General features: G+C 41.4%; 1 protein-coding gene across 2 annotated transcripts in view; it reads left to right on the plus strand.

Annotated features, from left to right (window-relative positions):
- The first annotated feature begins 11,289 nt into the window (after positions 1-11,289).
- Positions 11,290-22,343, plus strand: part of ZFYVE9 (zinc finger FYVE-type containing 9) — a 57,664-nt gene continuing 46,610 nt past the window's right edge. For both annotated transcript variants that reach the window (XM_080348573.1, XM_080348575.1), the window contains exon 1: positions 11,290-11,424. The gene's annotated coding sequence lies outside the window, so the exon portion shown is untranslated. The remainder of the gene's footprint in view (positions 11,425-22,343) is intronic.

The raw sequence follows: 22,343 nt of genomic DNA on the forward strand, positions 1-22,343 counted from the left end.
TAAGAAAATAAATTCCAACCTCTTCTTGGTAAAAGAGGAAATGGAAGTTTTAAAAATTTCCTGTCTTAGACTGTGACCTGTCATCTTGTTGGGGTCTGGGAAGATGATGTGTAATGTGTGACAACCTACACATTCTGTAAGAGATATACATTCAGAGATCTACAGGGTTTCTAGGGCAATCCAGTTGGGTTTGTGAAAAACGACTGGAGAAAACAAGAGCAATTTTGTTGGCTATAGAGCCTCTGCCATGTTTGTTTTGGGGTATTGCTAATGAGTAAGACTGGATTTGAACTTGGCCCAGGATATTTTTGATTAATGAAGATTATGCTGTCTTCAAGTAGAGGAGTGGGTGTTGAAATGGGAGTGCTTTTACTGGGTAAGCAAACACAGTTTTATGGAAGTATTCCAGGATGATGGTGTTACTGTTCAGAAAACAGTGGGATTTGCCAGAAGCCAGTAATACCCAGTGCATTTTGAGCCAGGTTCTTTTGATGTCCGTTTTCTGATGTGCTGCCCTGGGGAAATTTGCCGTCTATTCATCTCTTCAGTCCTTTAATAATATCCCTTGAGCCATCATAATGCTGAATGCCGTGACTGAGATGTTACTATGAATATGCTGAAGATCTTGCTTGGTGTGCAACGAAATGATCTTCGGGGAATAAGTGAAACAAAAGCGTGTGTAGGATATCCTTTAATTCAATGAAGAATGTGGGTGGAGAAGCATTTGAAATGAACAAGATGCTTTGGGTTTTCGTTAATACTTTGAATACTTTAGGGTGTACTTAAACAAATCTCTGTATGTGCATGTGGAAGGTTTCACTGTTTGAAGAGCTAATGAAAGGAGGAGGAGCCCATGTTTTTTAACCATCTTCTTCTCTACCTGCCCTCTGTTGCACCCTCCCCTGAGATATGGGTCCTGTGCTGGTTCTGATAGGGGAGAAATGACCACACAAAGAACTCCCTACTTATGCGTGGGTGACCAACAAGCCACCTGCTGCTAAAAGCACTACAGTGGCTGCTGATGCTGCTGTGCCGCACCAGTGACAGTCATTTGCAACTTTCTCCTGCAATAGTCATCAGTCACTTCTTTCAAGTGTGGTTGAACTTAAGCAACAAATTTCTAAATTGTTCAAAAGAAGAGGAAAATGTACTTGCATCTGCAGCACAGATCTGTGAGCCTTTCCTCTTTAAAAGACTTCACTTAAAATTGTGTGCACAAAAGGTGGTGGTTTTGATGCCCACCACAGCCACTGTCATTAAGAAGCAGAGTGGAAAAGATCAATGTGACAACAGTAGATAACCCAAGACTGTGCTGCAAAAGTGGTGCCTGCTGGATTCCTTCAAGAATAAAATCCCTTTTGCTGGAGTTTGACTCTGTGATGCATTGAATGATTTAATTACAAAAAACATGAACTGGAGCTTGAGAGTCATGTATGTCCATGCATAGCAGTTATTCATTTATCTCCAGCACAACAAAGAAGGGAAATGCTTAAGATAACAATGAGCCAACAACATCCACTGCTTCCTTTCAAGTATGTCTCAGTTCCTTTCTAAAGAAAACCCAGCTCTTCCTTTGAATCCAGAAAGACCTAAAGAATAAGTTCATATATACATACTAGATCAAACACTTCACATAAACATTGAAAGAAAAAAAATATATTACAGATAAAGGTTTATACTTCTGTTTACTTACATTCCCAAAAAAAAGCCCCTCAAACAATAAAACCAGCCATACTGGAAATACATAACTGCATGTGCATAGACATGTTGGCAACTTTACATGTGGGCTGAAGACTTTTTCTGAAATCTATTTCCTACCTCAACCAGAAGCTCTGAGCTCCATGCGAGACATGTGCTCTCCCTGTTCCTGCTGCCCCTCATCCTCTGCCTTCCTGTGCCCTAGGACTCGCTCACCTCCTTCCCTCGGTGTCCTCCCTTCTCCTACCTAGACCAGCAGCTTTCTCTCTCGTCTGTCACGTTCACAGACCCGCAGATCTGGAGGAACTGGTGATGGAGGAAGGTACTGAGAATAAATTATATTGTAGCATTCCCTCTCAGGGCCCCAGTGCTCCGCACTGATGTCTGTAAAGCCATCCCACAGAGATGGGATGTGTCACAGTTTGGAGCTGCTCTTACAGCATACGCTATACAAAAAGTCAGAAGTAGTAGTTTCTGACCTTAACCTGCTTATTTTTTCTGTTCCCACCTTGGTCTTCAATTTATGTTTAGGTGCCTCTCACACCTAAATCACAGGTTAGTTGAGGTAAGAAATCACAGAATGGTTGAGGTGGGAAGGGATCTCTGGAGGTCTCTAACCCCTGCTCAAGCAGGGTCAGCTGGAGCAGGTTGCCCAGGACCATGTCCAGTGGCGTTGTGAGTATCTCCAAGGATGGAACCTCCACAATCTCTCTAGGCAACTTGTGGCACCCTCACAGTATTGTTTTTCTTATATTTAAGGTGAATTTCCAGAATGTTAAATGCTTTTGACAAAAGCAATTTAAAGCTGGCCCTGTTCCAGCAGGATGTGCTAACTTCTAGGTTTGACCATCCAAGAAGAAACACTGATTTTTCAGCTGGTCTAGTGCACGTGTGGATAGCTCTGCTTGCTGTGGTGTAACTGTTCTCCCCGCAAGAGAGGGCAGTGCCACCAATGCTATCATGGTGCTTCTCTAACAGGTGACAGGGCCCTCTGAGCTCTGGCCAAAGCCCTCAGCCTGGCCATGAAGATACAACTGAGGAGCTAGGAGCAGAAAATGACACTGTATAAAGATTGCAGAGAAACTTGTGATTTACAGAGAAATTGAAAATGTAATAATTTTTGCAGAACAAAGATGAATCAGAAGGAACATAGTGAAAATAAACAGAATAGAGGATTAAATAGAGAAAATAAAAATGATTGTTCCTATAGGAGAAAAAAAGGGCACTATGTTGTGTTTACATTTGTTGAAGGAAAATACTTTTAAAGTACCACAATTGGTGCATGGAACTCACTGTTACAAGATATCACACAGATTTAAACAGGACTTAAAAAGAATTAGATTTTTCTGCAGAAAATGTGAGTGTTCCTTTATAATAGATCAGTCCAACAATGTACTGATTGATTTAATTTGTAGACTGAATTTGTAAAAAAATCTGACAACGTTTTTGGTCATAGAATATAGTCATGTTGAAGAAACAGATGAAACTCACATCAAAAGTTACCATTTCAACATTCTTAATAATGGGTTATTTAATAATACAGATGTTTATATGATTTTTCAGTTTGAAATACTTTTGTACTATTTATAATTAAAATCAAGTTTGAATTGTAGTGTTTTGATTTCTTTAAAATTGCTTTGTTCCTAGAACTTTCCTTGCATCTGAAGCGTTGACATTCAAGGGGAGTGGGGTTTCGGTTCACAAAAAGAGTCATTCAAAAATCCTCCACAAAACATCCTCTGTGCTGGAGTTTGCTGGTGGAATTCCTTTCTGAAGTGTCTGATGGGGTTTGTTCTCAGCCAGCATGTTGAATAAGTCTTGCCTTTACGAGAGAGTGTGTCAAGCACTAAGTACGTTCAGTGAAGCCCATACAAATGCTTGAGACTGTTATTATGTAGACCTACTTCATGAGCTTGTAAGCTCTCTTGTAGGCTCATATCTGGTCTAGTTTTGGAGAATTTCAGTTTAAGAATCACCTGTTCTTCACCATTCTGCTTCCTATTGGCCATGAAGCTTAGATACATCGGTGATACGTTGGGAAAGTGCACATGGCTTTTTAGAAAGGGCTATCAACAGCTCAGAAACTTACTTCTAGAAACTTTGACTTGTGCTGGTCCCTCCTGCCTCATCAATATATCATACTTAAGGCAGATTTTTTTAAACCAAACTGGCATGAATTATTACTTTTATCCAAACAATGAGAATCTCAGTTCTCCTGTCTTCCACCATCCTCTGGCACAGCTTCAGTGTTAATCATGGAGTACTATCATCTTTGAAAGATGGAAGGTTTTGTATGATTGAGGAAATCAATAATATCACAGCCAAGTGATATCCCATTATACATGGGATAGGATGTAAAATCAGGAGTTCTATGATTCCAGTCCAAACTCTTAAACACATTTTTTGAGGAATATGGAGCAGGTTCCTTAATCTTCACAGAGAGACTAACAGGTCTCAACTTTTAGATCTTCAAATGGAAAATGCATATTTCTCAGCATTTTAGGAAGATTAAACTCTCTAGATGGAGCTAATCTTTCAAACTCCTATTCATTTTTGGATCTCAAAAGTCTTTTGTTTCAGTGAACCAGAAAGCACATATTTAAGTGATGATTTCATATCTTCCAAATGACAGTTTTTCACATAATCATCATCATAACACTTTTCATAGGAGACTCTCTGGTTTCACAGATCTTCAGAAGATCTCATGCAATACTTACTCATGCTGTAAATATAACTACTTCTACTGTACACACACAGAGAGAGGATCAGATGGGTTAAATGTCACTCAGCAAACAGCTAGAGAGTTGAACCTGTTTCTCCCGATTCCAAATCCTGGCGGGTTCTTTGTTGCTGAGCGCAGACATGTTCATCTGGAACACCCTCACAAATACTCAAACCCCATGGGTATTCACTAAAGGCATTTCCAGCTTCCAGCCAGACCAGGAATGTAATTAGAAAGGTACTTAAGCATTACCAGGGCTTCCAAATACAGATTAATAGTAAAATAAACAATAAGAATGAAATGATCCAAATGTTTATTGTTTTCTTGTTAACAAGGACTACTAAATCCTGTAATGTGACTTCTTGCTCAGCAGAGGTTTTCAAATTACCCAAGGATCACATCTCTGTCTCAAATACAGAGTCCAAATGACAACCCTTGAAAAATCACCCTCTGAGAATTAGGAAATTAGCTCTTGTTTGTGCATGGATTTGTTTCTTTGCAGTCTGACCTCTTCCTTGCCAAAACCCTGAGCCCTACCATGTCCATGATGACCCTCCTAACGCAGTGATCTCCACTTCCATGTTCTCTACAATGCTCCCAGGCTGAAACAACATATGCTGGGAGTAACACAGCAGTGTGTGTGTATCTCCTGAGCAGCCAGAGCACCCAATGATTCACAAACTGGCTGCTGCCACACTGAATATGTATCATACCAGCTGAGTTGGACTTGCTTTAGCTCGCCCTCTCTGTGTCTGGCCGTGGATTGCCATAAAACTTGCAAGAACTTAATTTCCTTTCACCACATTTTCAGCTGTGGCAGAAACTGGCCAAGAGATCCTAAAGATAAGGGAAGGAGAAAGGAGAAGAGAAAGACAAGCAATTTAATTGAATAAGTGTTGTTTCCTTATGAAGTTTGGGCTAATAAGCTGAAATGGGTGCCAGAGGGAGAGAAAAAGAAAAAATCTAGATGCAATTAAAGTCCAAAGCCCTTGCTCAAGCTCATATAGAAGTTTAGCAGAGATACAGACACAGATCTTTTAAAGCCTCTGGGCCAGTGTCTAGAATATGGAGATAAAAGCGATGGATGTTTCAAGATGTAGTTGGCATAGACAGTAAAAGAAGTTATGCCCCCTTTTAAATGCACAACCTATGTGAACTTACCATTGGAGAGGATTAAATGACATCATTTTGTTTTTTCACTCCTAAGAATACATGGCATGTTTAAAATTTAAACTGGGCAAAATCAGAATACATATTCAGCATGGAATGACTCTAAATGGATCCATCCAACAGCATGGCGACCTAGCAGGTATTTTTCTTTTCTAGAGATTAAGTCATATCTGGTGGAAAATGCATCATAGATTAATTAAGTGGCCATGTATTAGTGGCTTTATAGTATGACTCACTTAATACCGAGTTAACCTTAATATAGGATTGTGATGATATTTAGCCGAGCATTTGTATTCATTCACATTGTTCTGATGCAGGTAGTACTTGAGTAAAATGGATGACACCTGCACAAAATTTAGAAAAATCAAAGATTCAAGGTTGATGAAGTAATAAAGATGTATTAAGTCAGACACCACAGGAGCTGGACTAATCACTCAGCCAGTAGAGGGCAAAATCACGACATTGTAATAATGTTCATTGCTGGTCTGTTGGTGTCTTTGGAAGAGTTGGGTTTTTTTACAAGAGAAACTGGTTAAATGATCATTAAGCACTTTACTAGCAGTGGTGATAGGAATTAACATTTAGAGCATTGTTTCTGTCGGTGTGACATGCAAGTGGTTACTAACAACCGTATGGAAAAAAGCCAGTATTTTATTCCATGGAACTGTGACTAAAAGTTTGAGTCACCCAAGAGGTTTGGACACTGAGGTTCACAGCATGAGACTTTTCTACTGGAGATCTTGCATATCAGTAAAAGGCTGAGTGTTCATATCAGGAACTACACCAGGAAAGCAATTAACATTTTGCTGACAGATTTCATAATTGTTTGATGACACCAGTTCAGACCAGGAGACTCCAAAATGTTTTAATCAATGCCAGATTCTGGAGAGGTCCAAAGCCTCACGTACAATCCCCCACCTAAGTCAGTCTTTGACTTTCTAATATTTACTGTTCTTGTTCTTCCCTCTCTGGTTCTTGTCCTCTCCTGCACTGATGCCTATTATCAAGCATCTATTATTTGCTCCCACAAAAACTCCCACTCCACTGTTCATCAATCAGAGGTGGGTCAGCTTTGGTATGGACCTGAGAGACTGTTTGGCAAGAGCAAGATGAGAAACCTGCCTATGACAGTGGCTGGGACCAGATGCCAGAGGAAGATTTTAGTAGCAGGATAATTGTAGAGTCACACTTGTCAGGAGTAACCTCCCAGCTTGCAGCAGTGTATGTCTCTCAGAGCTCTTGAGTGAGAAATGCTGGCTTGGTGTGCAATATGCTTCAAGGGATTTGCCTTCTGTGAACAAGTCCACCCAACCCTTCAACCCACGTAAACATTGCCATCCGCAGGGCTGCTCCATCATGTGCTCAGGAACACATGATCCGTGTCAGATGATGCTGAAAGGGATGACAGGTTGTTACTTAGTGCCCAAGGACATTGACTTCTGCATAGACTAGTAACCAGCATCCACAGCTGTTGTCACAGGGTTGTATCTCATGGGCAACAGAATTAAAGGACTGAACTCCTGCTTGTCCTAAAATATAATTTTTGAAAGCTCCTGGTTTTGACATTTCCAGTGCTGGAATATCTAACTTGTTCCTTCCTTAAAGTGTCTCAGTAATTAATTTACCTTAACTGGTAGAAGACTTCACCAGGAAGGTGAACACATCTGCCTTTAGCATACAGTCACTGAATTTTGGAAGTACTTAAAACCTGTGATTGAGGCACCCCTTTACCTTCTGTTTTTGACACTCAAATAGACTGAACATTTTCACTTTCAATCTAAATAATTCTTATTGCTCTTTTCTGAACCATTGATTTTTCAGCTTCTATTAAGGAATTAAGGGATTTGGATATCAGACTTCAGGAACAGTTGGGATAGTACCAGAAAAATAAATAAAGACATATTTATATATTCTCCTGATTATAAAACCAAGGACTGCATTAGCCTGTTGGCCACAGCAACACACCACCTGCTCACTTTCTTCTATGTGATAACTCTCGAGGTTTTTGAGCACTAACTTGTCAGAGCACAGATTTTCTCATCCTACAATCATGGTCTTTATTCTTTGATGCATGTTTTTCATTTGGCTGTACAGAAATGCATATTACTTATTACCAAGCTGGCTCAGATACTTTACATCAGGACTTGTTATTTATCAATCCCTGGTGCTTACATCACTTGCAAACTTTGTAAGTGATGATTTTATGCTTTCCTTAGAGCCATTACTATCAACACATTATGGTGTAGAACTAATTGCTATAGGACCCAGAAACATGTTATTTGATGATGACTTCTTATTTAGCTACTTTGCAAATGTCAGTTAGGTAGAATTCGAACATTTAATATGTGCTTTGATGAGTCTCTATCATTCTGGCTTCTTAATTAAAATACTGCAAGTTAACAAAACACATATTTTGCAGACCTGCTTACCTTGATCAACCAAATCTGTAATGCCATTAAAAAATCAAATTATTTTGGCAAGATTTATTTTCCACATCAATTTGCATTTATTGTGTTTCTGTCCTTTAATTATTTTTTAATCAAGTAATGTAGATAATGTTCCATTATATTACCCAGAATTCTTGTCAGGCTGGCAGGTCATAATTACCCTGGTCACCTTGTTTACCCTTTAAAAATATTGGTACAATATTTCATCCAGTCCTGTGGAACTTTAATAGTGTTCCAAGATTTATTGAAAATCAACGTTAATGGTCTAAAGATACTCTGTGCCAGTGCTTTTAAAACTTTTGGATGTGAGTTACCTAGACCTGCTGATGCCCAGCTTTATTAGCTTCTGTTTAACATCTTCCTCAGTGCCTGTTGTAATGGAATGTATTTCATCATCTTCATATAATATTTGTATATCATCTGGCTCTTCCCCAAATACAGACCAGAAATAGTTGTAGAGCTCTTCCACCTTTCCTACATTATCATTAACAGTTCTACTGTTTCCATCTAGTAACAGGCTGAAGCCATTAATAAGCTTCCTTTTTCCCCACATTTCTGCAAGTTTCACCAGGTAGTTAAAAATCCTATTTGTCCTGAACTCTGTTGTTCATAGATTACTCTTGTATAATTTTGAATCTTGTACCAATTGCCTCTAACTCCTAGCTCCCAGTGTACATACGCATCCTTGTATTGACCATGTAACTCCCTGCTGTCCCCATCAACCAGGGCATCTCATAGCTCCCCCTCACCTTTCTAACCATGGTCTTCTCACCCATTTTCCAGTTGCCTGCCTCTTGCAAGTTGGAGTGTCCTCTTCCATACGGTCTCCTTCCTGCCTCTTCCTTGGTACCTTCTCATAAAGAGCTGGGCAAAGAGGTAAAAGACTTGGGAAAAGTGGTGATAAGTGCAATACTAAATGTCTGTGCTGTCATGTGGGGTACTATTAGGCTTGATTTCTTATCACAATGCTGTAGAGCTCACTGATGTGAGGCTGAAGTACATGGAAGACCTGAAGATAATTTTTTGAAAATTTGTAAATGACACTTGCACTGACTGTACCAAGTCATGGTTCGTGTCTTACAGCCTGGCTGGGGCTTGGGATTGAAATAATTGATTTGGTTTGTTTATAGTGTTTCTCACTATCCATTCCCAAATGTTTACCATTTGGACACTAGCAGAGGGAGCACACTGAGAACACAGGACGGACAGTCTCCCTGCTTTAAGCTCAGGTGTCTGGCACCACAACTGCCCAGAGCAGCAACTTGAGTTTTGCTAAGTTCCTGCCCCTCTGGATACATCTTCCTTGGGAACAGTCATGTGGCATCCCAGATACAGACAAGTACCGAGAGAGGACAGGGCATGAGACCATGTCCTATCACCTTAACTCATAGAGATGTTTCCCATCACTCCTAACTCCTTTTTTGCATGCTTCCATGAGATGGCCTTCTTGCAAAACAGCCAACTATGATATCCTTCAGGTAAAAACTCTCAGTGTTTGCTGAGAAAACACTCAAATGAACGTCTGTATGCAGAGCGGTTAAAAACCAAAATTACAGCAGTGATATGCCTCTGTGAGACATATGTAGATGGCGAACCCATGTGCTTGCATGCATTTGGCCAGAGGGCATGAAGTGTTACCGTTGCTCGCCCTTTAATTTATTTCCTTTTTGCTTGTCAGGCATACTGTGTGTTTAGTAGTCTGAGGTGTCTCATGAGAATTGTTTTGAGGATAGTAATTGTGTACTGGACTGATCTGAACTTGTCATCTGTGCTTTACAAGCATGACACCACTAATTGCTAAAGAGATAGCAAGTTGAGGTTAACCGGGAACACTTTATGGGAGAAAATAAATTCCATCTCCATTAACATGCTACTACCAGCTATGATTGATTAGCATTTTTTATCTCCTCAGCTCTTTGCTTATGGATTGATGATTCAGTTGATTGGGAGTACCTTGTATTTTCTGCTTGAAAAGCACATAGTTCCACCGGAATCAATGAATAAACATTAAGTGCTTCCCTTTCATTTCAAGTGGGATGGGCTGAGGCTCCTGGAGCAAGGAGGCCTAGATTTTATCACCGGGGCTCATTACACCGTATTCACTGCCACATGCACCAAGTTAATGGAGAAGCCTAACCTGCTGGAAAGGGACAGCCTGCAAGCGCGAAGCCCTGAGGAGCGGGAATGGCGCTAAAACTGCCCTAGCAGCACCACGCTCGCCTTTCCCTCCCTTCTAGGGGTGACATGGCGCGCTGCCGCGGCTCTGAGGAGGCCAGAGCGCTGTCCGAAGGTGAGGGGAGGGCAGCTCTTCCCCCCGCGCGGGGTGAGCGGTTCCCGAGGAGCAGCCGAGGCGGGCTGTGTGAGGGGAAGGGGAGGCCGGCAGCGGTCGCGCGGGCAGGGTGAGGCCGCGGGCGGGGCCGGCCATGAGGTGGGCGTGAGGCGCCGGTGCGGCCGCTGCCCTGCGCCCGGGAGGGGGCGGCTGTGCGCGCTGGAGCCGCGTCCGGCAGCCCGGGGCGGGCAGGACCCTTCACACCCCTCGCCCCGTGGGTCGCGCAGCACCGCCGCAAGTAGCAGGGAGGAAAGTGACATTTCCTCAAGTTCCCGAGTCTCTGCAGCCAGGCGGGGAATGGTGTCCCGCGACATAAAACATGAATGGCTCCCAGTCGCGAGTCCTTCTGTGTAGGTGCAGCTGCGGCCGGCTGCGGGTACCGCTCCCGGCGCAGGGCGCACCCACGGGGCTGTGCGGGGTCCGTGTCCCGCGCGGTGCCGGGCAGCGATAGGTGCCTTCCCGCGGCGTGGGCAGCGCCTCCCGCAGCCCCTCTGCCGGGCTGTCCGCCGCGGAGTTGCGGCGTCTCCCGGTGCCGCCCTCCGTGTGTGTGGGCGGGAGGCCCTGGCCGCGGGGCCGCGCCGCTGGCCCGCAGGCTCGGCGGGACGCCGTGCTGGGGGCTGGGGGGTGGGAGGGCCGCGCGGTCAGGCTCTCTTCGGCGCTGCGGTGCGGCCCCCTGCGCGGCCGCCTCCTCCTGCTTCCCACCCCTGGCTCCCGGCGGCAGGCGGCCGGGCCGGAGGTGGCTGCGCGGCCCGCCCGGCCCCCCACGCCGCGGGGCGGGGGTGCGGCAGGCTCCGCACTGCCTCCCCGGCGGTGCCGCAGTGCCGTGCGCTGCCTCTGGGGCCGGCCAGGGGGCGCTGGCTGCCGGCAGCTGCGGCGGCCTCGGCCGCGGAGCCAGCGAGCGAGCCCGGCTGGCAGGCGGCGAGGGCGGGCGCCGGCCTCTCCAGCGCTCGCGGGGCTGCGGGGCCCGCCCGGCAGCGAGAAGCGGCGGCGGCGGCGGAGCGCGGCCCCGGGCGATCTCCCTCGCCATGCAGACCCGGCGGCGCCTGCTGCCTCCCGAGGTGAGTGAGCGGCGCCCAGCCCTCCGCCCCCAGGCCCGGGAGGCCGGGGTATCCCCCTCCCCAGGCCCCTGCCGCCCGGAGCGAGGCCCCGCGGGCGGGCGGGGAGGGCTCGGACGCCTCAGCGGAGCCGCCGTGTCGCCGACACCACCCCGGCTGCGGGCCCGGGGGCTCGGCGTGACCCCTCACCCCGCCGCCCTTGTCCCCCGCACGCCGCCCAGGGCAGGGGCTGCGATCGCCCCTCAGCCCTCCCCGGCGGCGAGGCCGGGCCTGCGAGCCCCCTCCCCGCCATTCCCCTCCGCCTGCGGGAGCCTGGAGCGGGGACGCGGCCGGGACACCTTCCTCCCAGCGCCGCACAAGGGGAAAGAGCTCTCGCCGCCATCCATCGGGGCTCCCCCGGGACCCCCCGTGTGCCAGTGCGGGGCAAGGCGAGGCTGTTCTCGGGCACACGGAGCCCGCGGGCGGCTCTGGCGGCCGGCCCGGCCCGGCCCGGGGAGGATTCCTGTTTGCATGTCGTGCCCTTTTTATGGCCTGATCTCCGCTCTCCTCCCCGGGCAGGGAATGTTACTTGCTCATCGCGATGTGTAACAAGTCACTCCTGCAATGGTGGTGGTGCTGCTGGGGGGATGGGGCGAGCGGGCGGGATGCGTTTTATAACATCTCTAATTACGTGGAACTGTGGTCACGGCTCACTCTAAGAATAACTGGCACTCTTGGCATGTCAGAGTTTTTTGCAGGGGTGGGTTAGTTACTTGCTCGTAAATGCTACGGTTAAGTAGGTGCATATGATGGAGGGTGGCTGAAGAACTGTTTTTCTCTTGTTAACCAGACTGAGAAACAAGTATCAGATGGAAATTGATAGATCTTATGTTTTTCTGCTAAATATCTTGTTTATTTATGGACAAGATATTCCTGATTATTTTGTGACAGAGGTTTTCCGTGGAGTTTAATTTTTACGCTTATTTTCATTCAGTTATTTTCATTAGAAGCTGACTGGATACGGAACTCGAATTCCGGCAGTCTTTTCATTAAGTGTGTTTGCATTAGATCAGAATTCCTCAATAACACTACCCTCAATATTTCAGTCCAGGCTGAATGCAAAACTGGAAGGGGCCCTGTATAAACAAGTAAAAGAATAGAAAAAAAGATGCTCCACTTGAATAAAAGCTTTTATTTTCTTTGGGCAGCATTTTACTGACTAGCCAATGTTTTAAGACATTGTAATTAACTTTTATTAGCGGGCCATTTTGGATTGCATGGAACAAATTCAGATTTTAGATACACCTTCAGTGGTTGAAACGACACCAAAATCCTTTGTTACTGCCTGAATGCAGCAGTGCACTTCTTTTTATGAAGTTACAGCATGTGATCTAAAACGAGAAGAACAATCTCCTTGACCCAAGAGTGACAAAATTAAAGATCTCTTGAGAGGTTTGGGGAATCTGAAATGGAAGCTGAATAAGGCTCAAAAATCTCTAAGCAAGCCTCCTTCTATTCAAGCCCTGCTCTACCCCTAACAAGTCACCATGTTCTGGCAGATTGTGATTGATTCTCTAGTTGTCCATTGCTTTATGGTGCCTTCTTTACTGTGTGAAACAGGAAGAAAAACACCCCAAAACTGCCATGCTGAGTCCTGATATTGAGTGCTCTTTTTGTGTGCTAGCTTTGAGTCAGTTATTAGACTGGGGATTAAATACTTTCAAACACACATTTTTGGGATCTGAGGCCTGGGGCTAAGGCTGAGATGAAATACGTTTTTTGGTGGGGTTTTTGGTGTTTTTTTTTTTTTTTTTCCAGTTTGGCTGTGATTGTCTCAGGGAACAAAGGTAGAGACTGAACAAAGATGCAGTATTAAAAACTTGTGGCCAAAGAGTGATAAGCTTTTCATGTCTGTTGCTGCCTGTCCACTAGCTGTGCAAACTTGAGCAGAAAATAGCTCGCTAGTTTTCCAGGCTGCCTATAAAAAATTACCTGGAAATTGTTTCGCAAAAGGATTAAAGTGAAGTTTTACTTTTGAATACAAGTTGTCTGAAATAGATTTTGGGAAGAAGTTGTGTATTTGTGTATTAGTGATCAGAAACATCTTTTTGATGCTCTAAGCTGAGAATCTTCCAAATAAAAGTGGATTTATTGACGGAAGATCAGGTGAGGGCTAATAGTTTCAGTGCACAATTAGTCTGTGTGCTGATGAATCAAGGATCTTTTCCAGAACATTGTTGGAAGACACCAGTAAATTAATAGACTACTTTGAAAGTTTTATGTAAAGGCTACTGTTTATTTTTTCTGATGTGATTGAGATTGAAGTGTCTAAAGTAATTGCAAGATGGCCTGCTTTAGAGATCTATTTGTGATTCTCTATGAGGCTTGAACTTTGAAATGAAATGTGAACTAACATACTGTTTTCTCTCCTGTTGTTTTTCTGAGGCATTGAGAAATGTGTTGGTACAATAATACTGAAAGTTTACAAAGCTGTTTGTATTGATAACAAATGTATAGTCAAGAGTAAATGACTGAAAGTAAGTTAAATGATTGAGTTTTAGGTGACAGAAACAGCCTTTACTTCTGTGTTGGCTTTATGTGTTGGCTACATCTTGCAACACTGGGAAAATTACATCAATTAATGTAAATGGATGGGAACTTTTAAAAGATATATCAAGGATCTTTCATTGATATAGTAGTTTCTACTTAAATTGGAGTTCAGGATACATATTCATACAAATTTATTTGACTAGCGATTACAGCAAAACATGCTATATAGTTGTCAAAAGAATAGCACACTTAGAAAAAACATTGTGATAAAAAGAAATTACCATTATCATAATACCAAATATATATATATATAAAATAAATAATAATGCTTTTTATTTTAGAGATATAAATGTTTCTATTTTTACAGATAAAGTACTTTCCTACTTATTGTTTGGTTGGCTGGATTTCACTTAATTGAAACTAACACAATTTCTTTTTCTTAATTTAGCTATTAAGATTCTTTTTAGACATTGAACATTTGTAGATTTTTTAAGGTGCCCTGTTAAATCTTAATGAGTGTAATTCTTGGCTAGGTTTTGTGGGAAGGTATGAGTGTGAGTGTCATACCTAGGGAATTAAACTATGTCATTCCTTTGAATGTTAGTTTCTAGAGAAAATTACAAGACATTGCACATCCCAGGAACTTTCCGTTGGGATTAATGGAATGCTGCACTCAGTGCTTTTGTCTTTGACAGGTATTTGTTTCTGAATGTGCCTTGTGATGCTTTTTTCTCTCTTTTACATCATACACACGTGGAGTTTGGGATATTTAGGAATGCTGCTATTCAGACTGCCATAGGAATAGGAAAAATACTTTTAAGGCGAGTTTATATGTATTTTTTTTCACTGAATCTTTCCATTGTTGTTTATTACTGGAATACCATTGTATTGCTAGAAGAGATAAGTAGAAATGTGTAATCTTGATACTTATTTTTCAGAAATAACAGCCCACCAACTAGTACATCAGCATCAAACAGGCTGAAGGTGAATGGCAGAGGAAATCTATAAAAGGGGCACTTTAACTGTTTTGAAGGTCATTCCTAGATAAATCTAATTAATTAAAAATATAGGTTAAAGACAAACAGTGCGTGGCCAGGAGCTCGTGCCTGACAACACTGGGTAGATTGTTTGTTCTATGTTCTTTCATCCAGATCTGCTCAAGTGGGAGCTGACTCAAGGAAGCAAGTCTAGTCCGTTGAATTTTACACAGACATAGTACTGTTCCAGTGAAAAGAAAGAAAAAAAAGTTTTAAACTGTGTGAGAAACAGGTGTGGAATCATGATCTGTAGGTTTTCTGTATTTTAGAAGGTGTGGAGCTAGGGTGCTCTCTGAGTACCTTGTGTGATATCTGCAGTCTAAGTATAAACTAAAGCAATAGTTTTCTTAGTTATGAGAGCCAGTGAGGAGAGAGCTTAAAGAAACTTTAATGTTGTTTTGCTTCTATGTAAAGTATGATAATTTGGAAATGTTAGTGTGTGGCTTTTTGACCATATATTATGTTTTGAAGTTTTGGTGTTCATATATTAAACTTTTCACATATTCTATCCCCGATGTCCATGTGTGTTGGACAAATTAAACCGTGGACTTCAGTGCTGGATTTCCACTTGCATTGTTTTTTTTGTTTGTCTCTGTTTTCCTGAGCAGCAATTACGAACCTTCACATTGGTGCACTGCAGATAGTGCTCATGGCTGTACCCTCTATATTCTGTCTCTGTGCTGTATATAGAATATATAAATATCTTAGTCTTGTTTTCTGTATGTTAATATTATGTGTATCTCTGATATTTTGATGGCAATTGAAGCTACAAATCTACCTGACGAGTCAGTGCGGTCTCCATATTATCAGTTGTTTAAGGGGATGTGCTGGAGGTCCCAGACCATTCCAGTGTGCTCTGCTGGGATCGTCGAGGTTTTCCTGTCAAGAATTGTGCTGTTTGCTACTAGTATATATTTTGCTTCTGTTTTCTGTACTTCCCTCCCACTCCTTTTAATATCAACAGGAAGGCTGATGAATTAAGAGATTGATTACCTACTGAAGTTCAGTAGGACTTTATGATTGGAAACAGTATTGCCAGTTAATATTTTTTCTTAAAATTGTTTTGCTGGATTTCTGTTACTGTTTTATTCCAACATAATAACAAAGGTGGAAAGCTTTCTACTGGAGGCTTGATGCATCAACTGATACTTTAGGTGGTGATGCTCCGCGCTGGTTTAGGGTATGGCTTTGTACACAAAATAATGTTGCAGTGTGTCTTCACTGGTGTTTTCCTGCTTTTTGTCCTTGCCTGAACTGATGTTTGCAGTAGTTAGAAAAGAAGCACTGAAGCGTAATGTAGACAAAGCCGGAACTGTTTGTTGTTGTTGTTGCTGTTTGTTTGTTTGTTTTTCCTACTATTCTCTATGTATGAAAATAGTTCTGTGTCGTAGATTTCAGTTTGTTAACTATTTTTGGACTTTTCCCCAGCTATTCTTCATTAGTGACAGAGGAATTAGGCATGATCAGAGATGCTGGAAATGTTTTTAGCCTTTGCTTGTATTGAGAAAATCCCTTGTCTGGTAAAGAGTTAGAAAAGACATGCTATCTGCCAAATTATGACTAAACTTACTGGTAATGTTTCATTGCAGGTCTTACTTGTTGACTTCTTGTACTTTGGTTTTGCCAAAGAGCAATTTGGGACCTGTATAAAAAGGCAAAATGTTTAGCATATGTCTCAAATTCAGGGCCTGTTTTTTTGTTGGTGAGGCGGTAGCTGGGAGGAACTTATCCTTCCCTCTTCCCAGCATTCGAAGAATCCAGAGGTCATTTCCTGTCAGGTGGTAATTTGAAATTAGGCCATACTTAAGTCATTAACTCAGGTGTGCTCTATCAATTACAGAAGTGCTGTGGCTGCCCCAGTAATACTTATCAGCCTTACTTCTGGGTTCTTGCAATTCTTAGAATTACTGTAATAAGAAAGTTTTTGTTTATTTCTATGACATACTGAAGCCTTTTTTAATAAATAATAAAACTCAGTCTTTATACATGTACTTTGAGTACAACATTTGTATCTCACTTTAAAATTTTATTTGGAGAAGTCACACGGGTGAAATACATTAGAAAATTCATAGAAGCTTATCAACGGAGGAGCATACTCTGGTACATTTTTCTAAAAAGTTGTATGATGAACTTAAAAGGAGTTGGCAATGTTCAGTGTAAGAAGCAGATCAAAGAGCTTTCCAAATCGCATAAGAGCTTCTTTATCTTTGAATGACACTGACTATTATAGGAGCTTTTCTGTTTCCAGATTCAGTTTTGTAGTGTCAAATCTCTGCTTTGAACTCAGCGTACATGTTGACTTACCTATTTGCACTCCAAGTGTGATCTACATGATTGATTTAGGATCACTAAAATAAAGGCCAAACCACTTGAAACTATGAATTTATAGTGTATATAGTTATAAATTCAAGAAGAATTGGCAAATCATGTGAATATGCATAAAATTTATTGCTTGACTGGTTGGCCAGTCAGTTTATTGGAAGTTTGGGAGATACTACAAGACAAAAATTGCAGATATTTTCCGATCCGTAAGTTTTTTGTTTCTCAGTTATTATTCACTGTACTTTTCCTTCTTATATTTTTTCTAACCCAGACAATGAAACTGTTCTCTCACATCTTCCCTTTTCTTCTTCAACTGCATTGATTTTTTTTTTTTTTCTTTCTCTCATTTTTTTTGAATTGTTGGATTTTAAGAGGAAGGTTTAAGTGGTGTCATTAGGAGTAGGATATGGGGCCTGGTTTCTGGTGATCCAGATTCCTCTGTTGTGTGCTTTGCTCAGACGTCATTCTGCTCTCAGGTGTGCCTCACGTCCAGGATCCTTCAGGTAGAATTTGGTGATCTGTGCGGGGTGATCTAGGTGATCCCTGCCGCAGTCATCTGCTGAACATGCCTGGCAGAATTCAACTTGTATTCCCTCTTCAAGTTCTGAAGGTCTGAGCTTTGCATATCAATTTAACCAAAATCAAATCAGTTTTGTTTCTACACTGGATTGGGAAGTGCGGGGACTGAAGAGGCAGCATGTTTGCTTTTTCTGCTTGTGTTTTACAGAAGGAAAGGCAAGTTATCTATTGCAGAAGAGAGGCGGATATCTGGTACTGGTCATTTCTCAAATAAGCATGATATGAAAGGCAAGAACATGTATCTTGGATCCTTACGCGTGTCAATTCAGCAAACTGTTGAACAGGAGTAACGCTTACCTGTCTTTTGAGGACATCACCGATCCAGGGAGCACGTTGCCTGGTGTCTTGGAAGGCTGAGAACAGAGAATCTGGGTTTGCTTAGGCTGATGCTCAAAAGAGCTTAGTGGCTCTTAGGTTGAGTATTTTGATGTGCTGATCCAGCGATAAAGATCCCACCACTCCGGCTGAAACAGTAGGAATCTAAATCCAGATCTGTTTCTGATGGCTAGGACTTATTTTCCACCCAGAACTCTTTAGAATTTGTGAAAGACACTGTAAGGGAAAATTCTTACAAGATCTGGAGATGGAGAGAACTGTGTTTTGTTTCAAATTAGAAGATGTGTTGAACGAGTTCTAAAGTGTAAACTGAATCTGATGTTATACCCACCTACCCAAGTCCTTTGAGATACTTTATTGGTAAGCATATTGCTCTACAATGAGCTTGTTTTTCAGCAGATTTAAATCCTTTTTGCCCATTAGTATCTCTTCCCTTCTTTCCTCCTCTACAATAACCCCTGTTTTCTCACATGACACTGTAATTCTGTTTTTTCCCAAGCTGTGTGGGTATTGATTGCCCAGCAGGTTACTGCCAAAAATACATATAGCAGCTTGCTTTTCCCTTGGAGCACGGTCATTTGGATTTGTTTTTACTGTGCAGATACTAATTTTCATGAAGGTTTTTTTTTTTTAAGATGAGCATAAAAAATAGTAAGTGAACAACATGATCCTATAATCTTAATTTCTGTAGGAGATCTGATTAAAAATACAATACTTGGAAAGGGATAGTAACTGGACACTTACCAGTATGTAAGTCCTCTTCTTGTTTGTATTATTGAGACTGTGAATACTGACTGGAGGAGACACAAAAGTTGCACAGTTAAAATATACCCAGCAAACCAAACATGTCAATGTAATTTTTTATTCACTATCTGCACTGTAATGCAGATAAATGAACATTTTGTATGAATTGAGATCATGTAAGAGGAAAATTCCCTGTGTCTATTTTTTAAAAATTTATCTAGAAATCTTGAAATTGCATGTTCTGCAGTAGCAGAAATAGAAATCTATGCCATAGCTTGCTTCTGGGGCTTGTGTTTTGTAGAAAAAACCACATGTATCAGATTTGTACCCTTTTGAAGGGTTTACACATCAGTATATTGCTGCTGTTTCTGATGACCAGTCTGATAGTTCAGCAGAGAGTATTGATTGTCATTGTGTTACAAAGTGGCATTGCAAGTGTTATATTAGTTAATTCAAAACGGGTATTTTAATGATGTGTTATTTAGTGAACTTGAAAGCATGTACAAAGCCCACTTCTTAGGTTATGTTATTAACAGATTGCTTTAAATAGTATATATACTGAAACAGACTCTTAACTGAAACATCAAATTGCATTGATTGTAGGAATCTCATACTGTGTTTTTGTATAAATGATGAAGGCTGAATAAAACTCCAGTATACTTCACATATTTTACATTTCTTTCCTGATTCTTTTATAAATGTAACTATAAAGGTCATTACTTAAATTTAAGCATCAATCTACCTGCATACCTTTGTGCTTTCAAGTAGTTCTATTAGTATACTGGCATAATAGCCTCTGTATTTTATTTACCTTGGTTTTACTTACCAAGTGACCTGTAAAATGCCTTTTAACCTATCACTGGAATTTGCACTTTTTTTTTAATATACTCCTGTAGAATGAACATGAACTTCATTATGATGAGAATTAGAAGTTGTTTCTTGAGACACATGGGCAATAGATACGGGTGTATATTGTGGTTTTGTCCCCTCGTTATCATATAATGCCCTTCATTTCTGTACAGATGGCTTGTAGATGCAGTTTGTACCTTCTGCTTTCTGGAAATGTATAAATAGTGGCTCCTACATAGTTAATAAGACTTGTCTTAACTAGAGGTTGCAAATACACAGATGCTGGGGAAGCAAGTAGCTGTGCTGATCCTGGGTGTTGGGTACCCTGTGTGTATCTGTCAAAAATTGTGGGTTTAAATGAATTCATGGTGACAGTAAATGATGAGGATATGTAGAAGGCAGGTTGACAGTTACAATGATGTCTTATGTTTTGACTGTTACTTTGGCCACATGTATTTTTTTTCTTTTTCAATAGCTGTTTTGTCTAAAGACTTTCATTTATGTTTGCAAAGTGGATGCATCACCATTGCTATTAGGTTTGTTCCCACCGTTCCTAGAAGTGAGGAATAATATAGTGTGGTTAATAAGGTAATTTATAACTGGTTTATACCAGTGGATCTGAACAGTGATGTTGAAACATATTTGGCTTCTAATTTTTTTTGACAGAGAAGGAAGGAAACATGGGTAGGGAGAAAGAAAATGGATGCATGAAGAAGTGAATAAAGGGCGGAATGTGTTCAAAAAGGGAAAATAAGACTAACAGACAAAGAAAACAGAACACAAGAGTATACTGCAGTCTAAGAAGGAAAGGTAAAGGAAAGAGGTAGGATTTGTGGCTGGGCAGAATCAACCATCATGACAGTGCACAAAAGAAGTGGCTGGGGTTTCTCAGTTTTGGACTGCCTGAGTAATGTATCTGAGTTAAGGAGGATTTGCTGTTCCTAGAACTCCGTAAGATTTCTGAAAACTGTATTTTAACTGACTAATAACAAATGCTTTCCAATGATTTTGTTTTTATCTGTTAAGCCTTTATTTCCTGTGACTGCCAGCAATGATACTGAATTATGGACAGTTTGTTCTATAACTAAAACTTTTCTGAGTCTTACAGAAATTTTAGGTAAATGTCCTAACTGGTATACTGCACCACAGGAGCAATGCAAAAAAACTTCACAGCAGATCTGAATACAAGTTACTCATCATTTGTGTTGGTTAGTGCTTAGTCTCTTCAGTGCCGGTAAAAACATGGTAATGGACCTCTACATAAATGAGAACCATACTTGGAAACAGCAGTTTTCAGTACACACTGTTGCCATGGATGTGTTGAGTTGTATTGAGTTGCTAGTTACAGATGACTTGAGGCATAATGCACTGTGAGCCTCAGCAATGTAGTTAGATCATGATCACAAATGTGTGAGTGAACTTTGCTACATTTGACAAGACAACTGTATTTTATAGCATGTAAGTATCGTGTGTATATATATAAAAGTTAATCTTGATGTGACATGCCTAGAGAGGTCAACACAATAGGAGAAATAAAATTGCTAATGGAGATTAAAAGTTACTTTATCTGAGATAATTTCAGGCTGAAGGGAGAGTATAAGAGAAAAATTCATAGATCTCTGAATTTCTTTTCACAGACTCGCGGTAACCCAGCTCTACATACGATAGGATTTGAGAAGTAGTAACTGTTTGCCGTCTATAACTATGGCATTTCTTACTAAAAGTGTGTGTGTATAAGGTTGTAGAACACTGTTACGTTACGTAGCTGTGAAATGAGTAAAAATGACCATGACAGCATTGGAAGGAGGATGCATCCCAGTGTGTTGACAAAGGCAGCTTTAGGAGCTGATTGACAGCTCTTCAGTAGAAAGTGACTGGAGACTTTCAGACTTTATTTCTGTACAGATTGTTCTTTCTCTGAAGAGCAGCTGAGTGCATAAATTGTGTCACTTCCAGCAGCTTCTCTCCCCAGTGGCTGCAACTTGGAATTGATGGGCCAGTAAATGGTAGCAAAGTGGTTTCCCTCTTTGCCCATTGTCCTTTTCATCTGTCCCATTCTGGTTGTGTGGCAATTCTGGCTTTTATTATCAGACACGGATTTTGCTCACTGCACCTGCAAGTATCAGCCTCTCGTGGGTTTTATAGGGACAGTTCCTTGGCAGTTTTAGGCATTTAATTAGTGATTCTAGGGGACCTTAGTCAGTTTTGCCCTTATTGCCTGAATTTAAGAACCATCTGAACAATGATCATTATATTTGGGATTCATTCTTGTTTCTGCCCTACATTAGAAAGAAGGAAAACTCATAAAGTGTTGGAATACAGGATTAATCCACTCCGAGAGACATAGTGTGTGACTTCAAATAATTTTGTTCTTCAAATCTGTTAAACATTAACTTATAATGGTCAAACCTTTGTTTCTTAAATACAGAAACATAAAAAGCAATCTCATAAACCTATTTTTTCTGTATGATTTACTTTAATTTTTATTCAAATAAAGTCAAATAACAACTTCAGTTGTATATGTTA

The sequence above is a fragment of the Nesoenas mayeri genome, assembly GCF_963082525.1.
Source record: "Nesoenas mayeri genome assembly, chromosome: 8".
NCBI classification, from domain to species: domain Eukaryota; kingdom Metazoa; phylum Chordata; class Aves; order Columbiformes; family Columbidae; genus Nesoenas; species Nesoenas mayeri.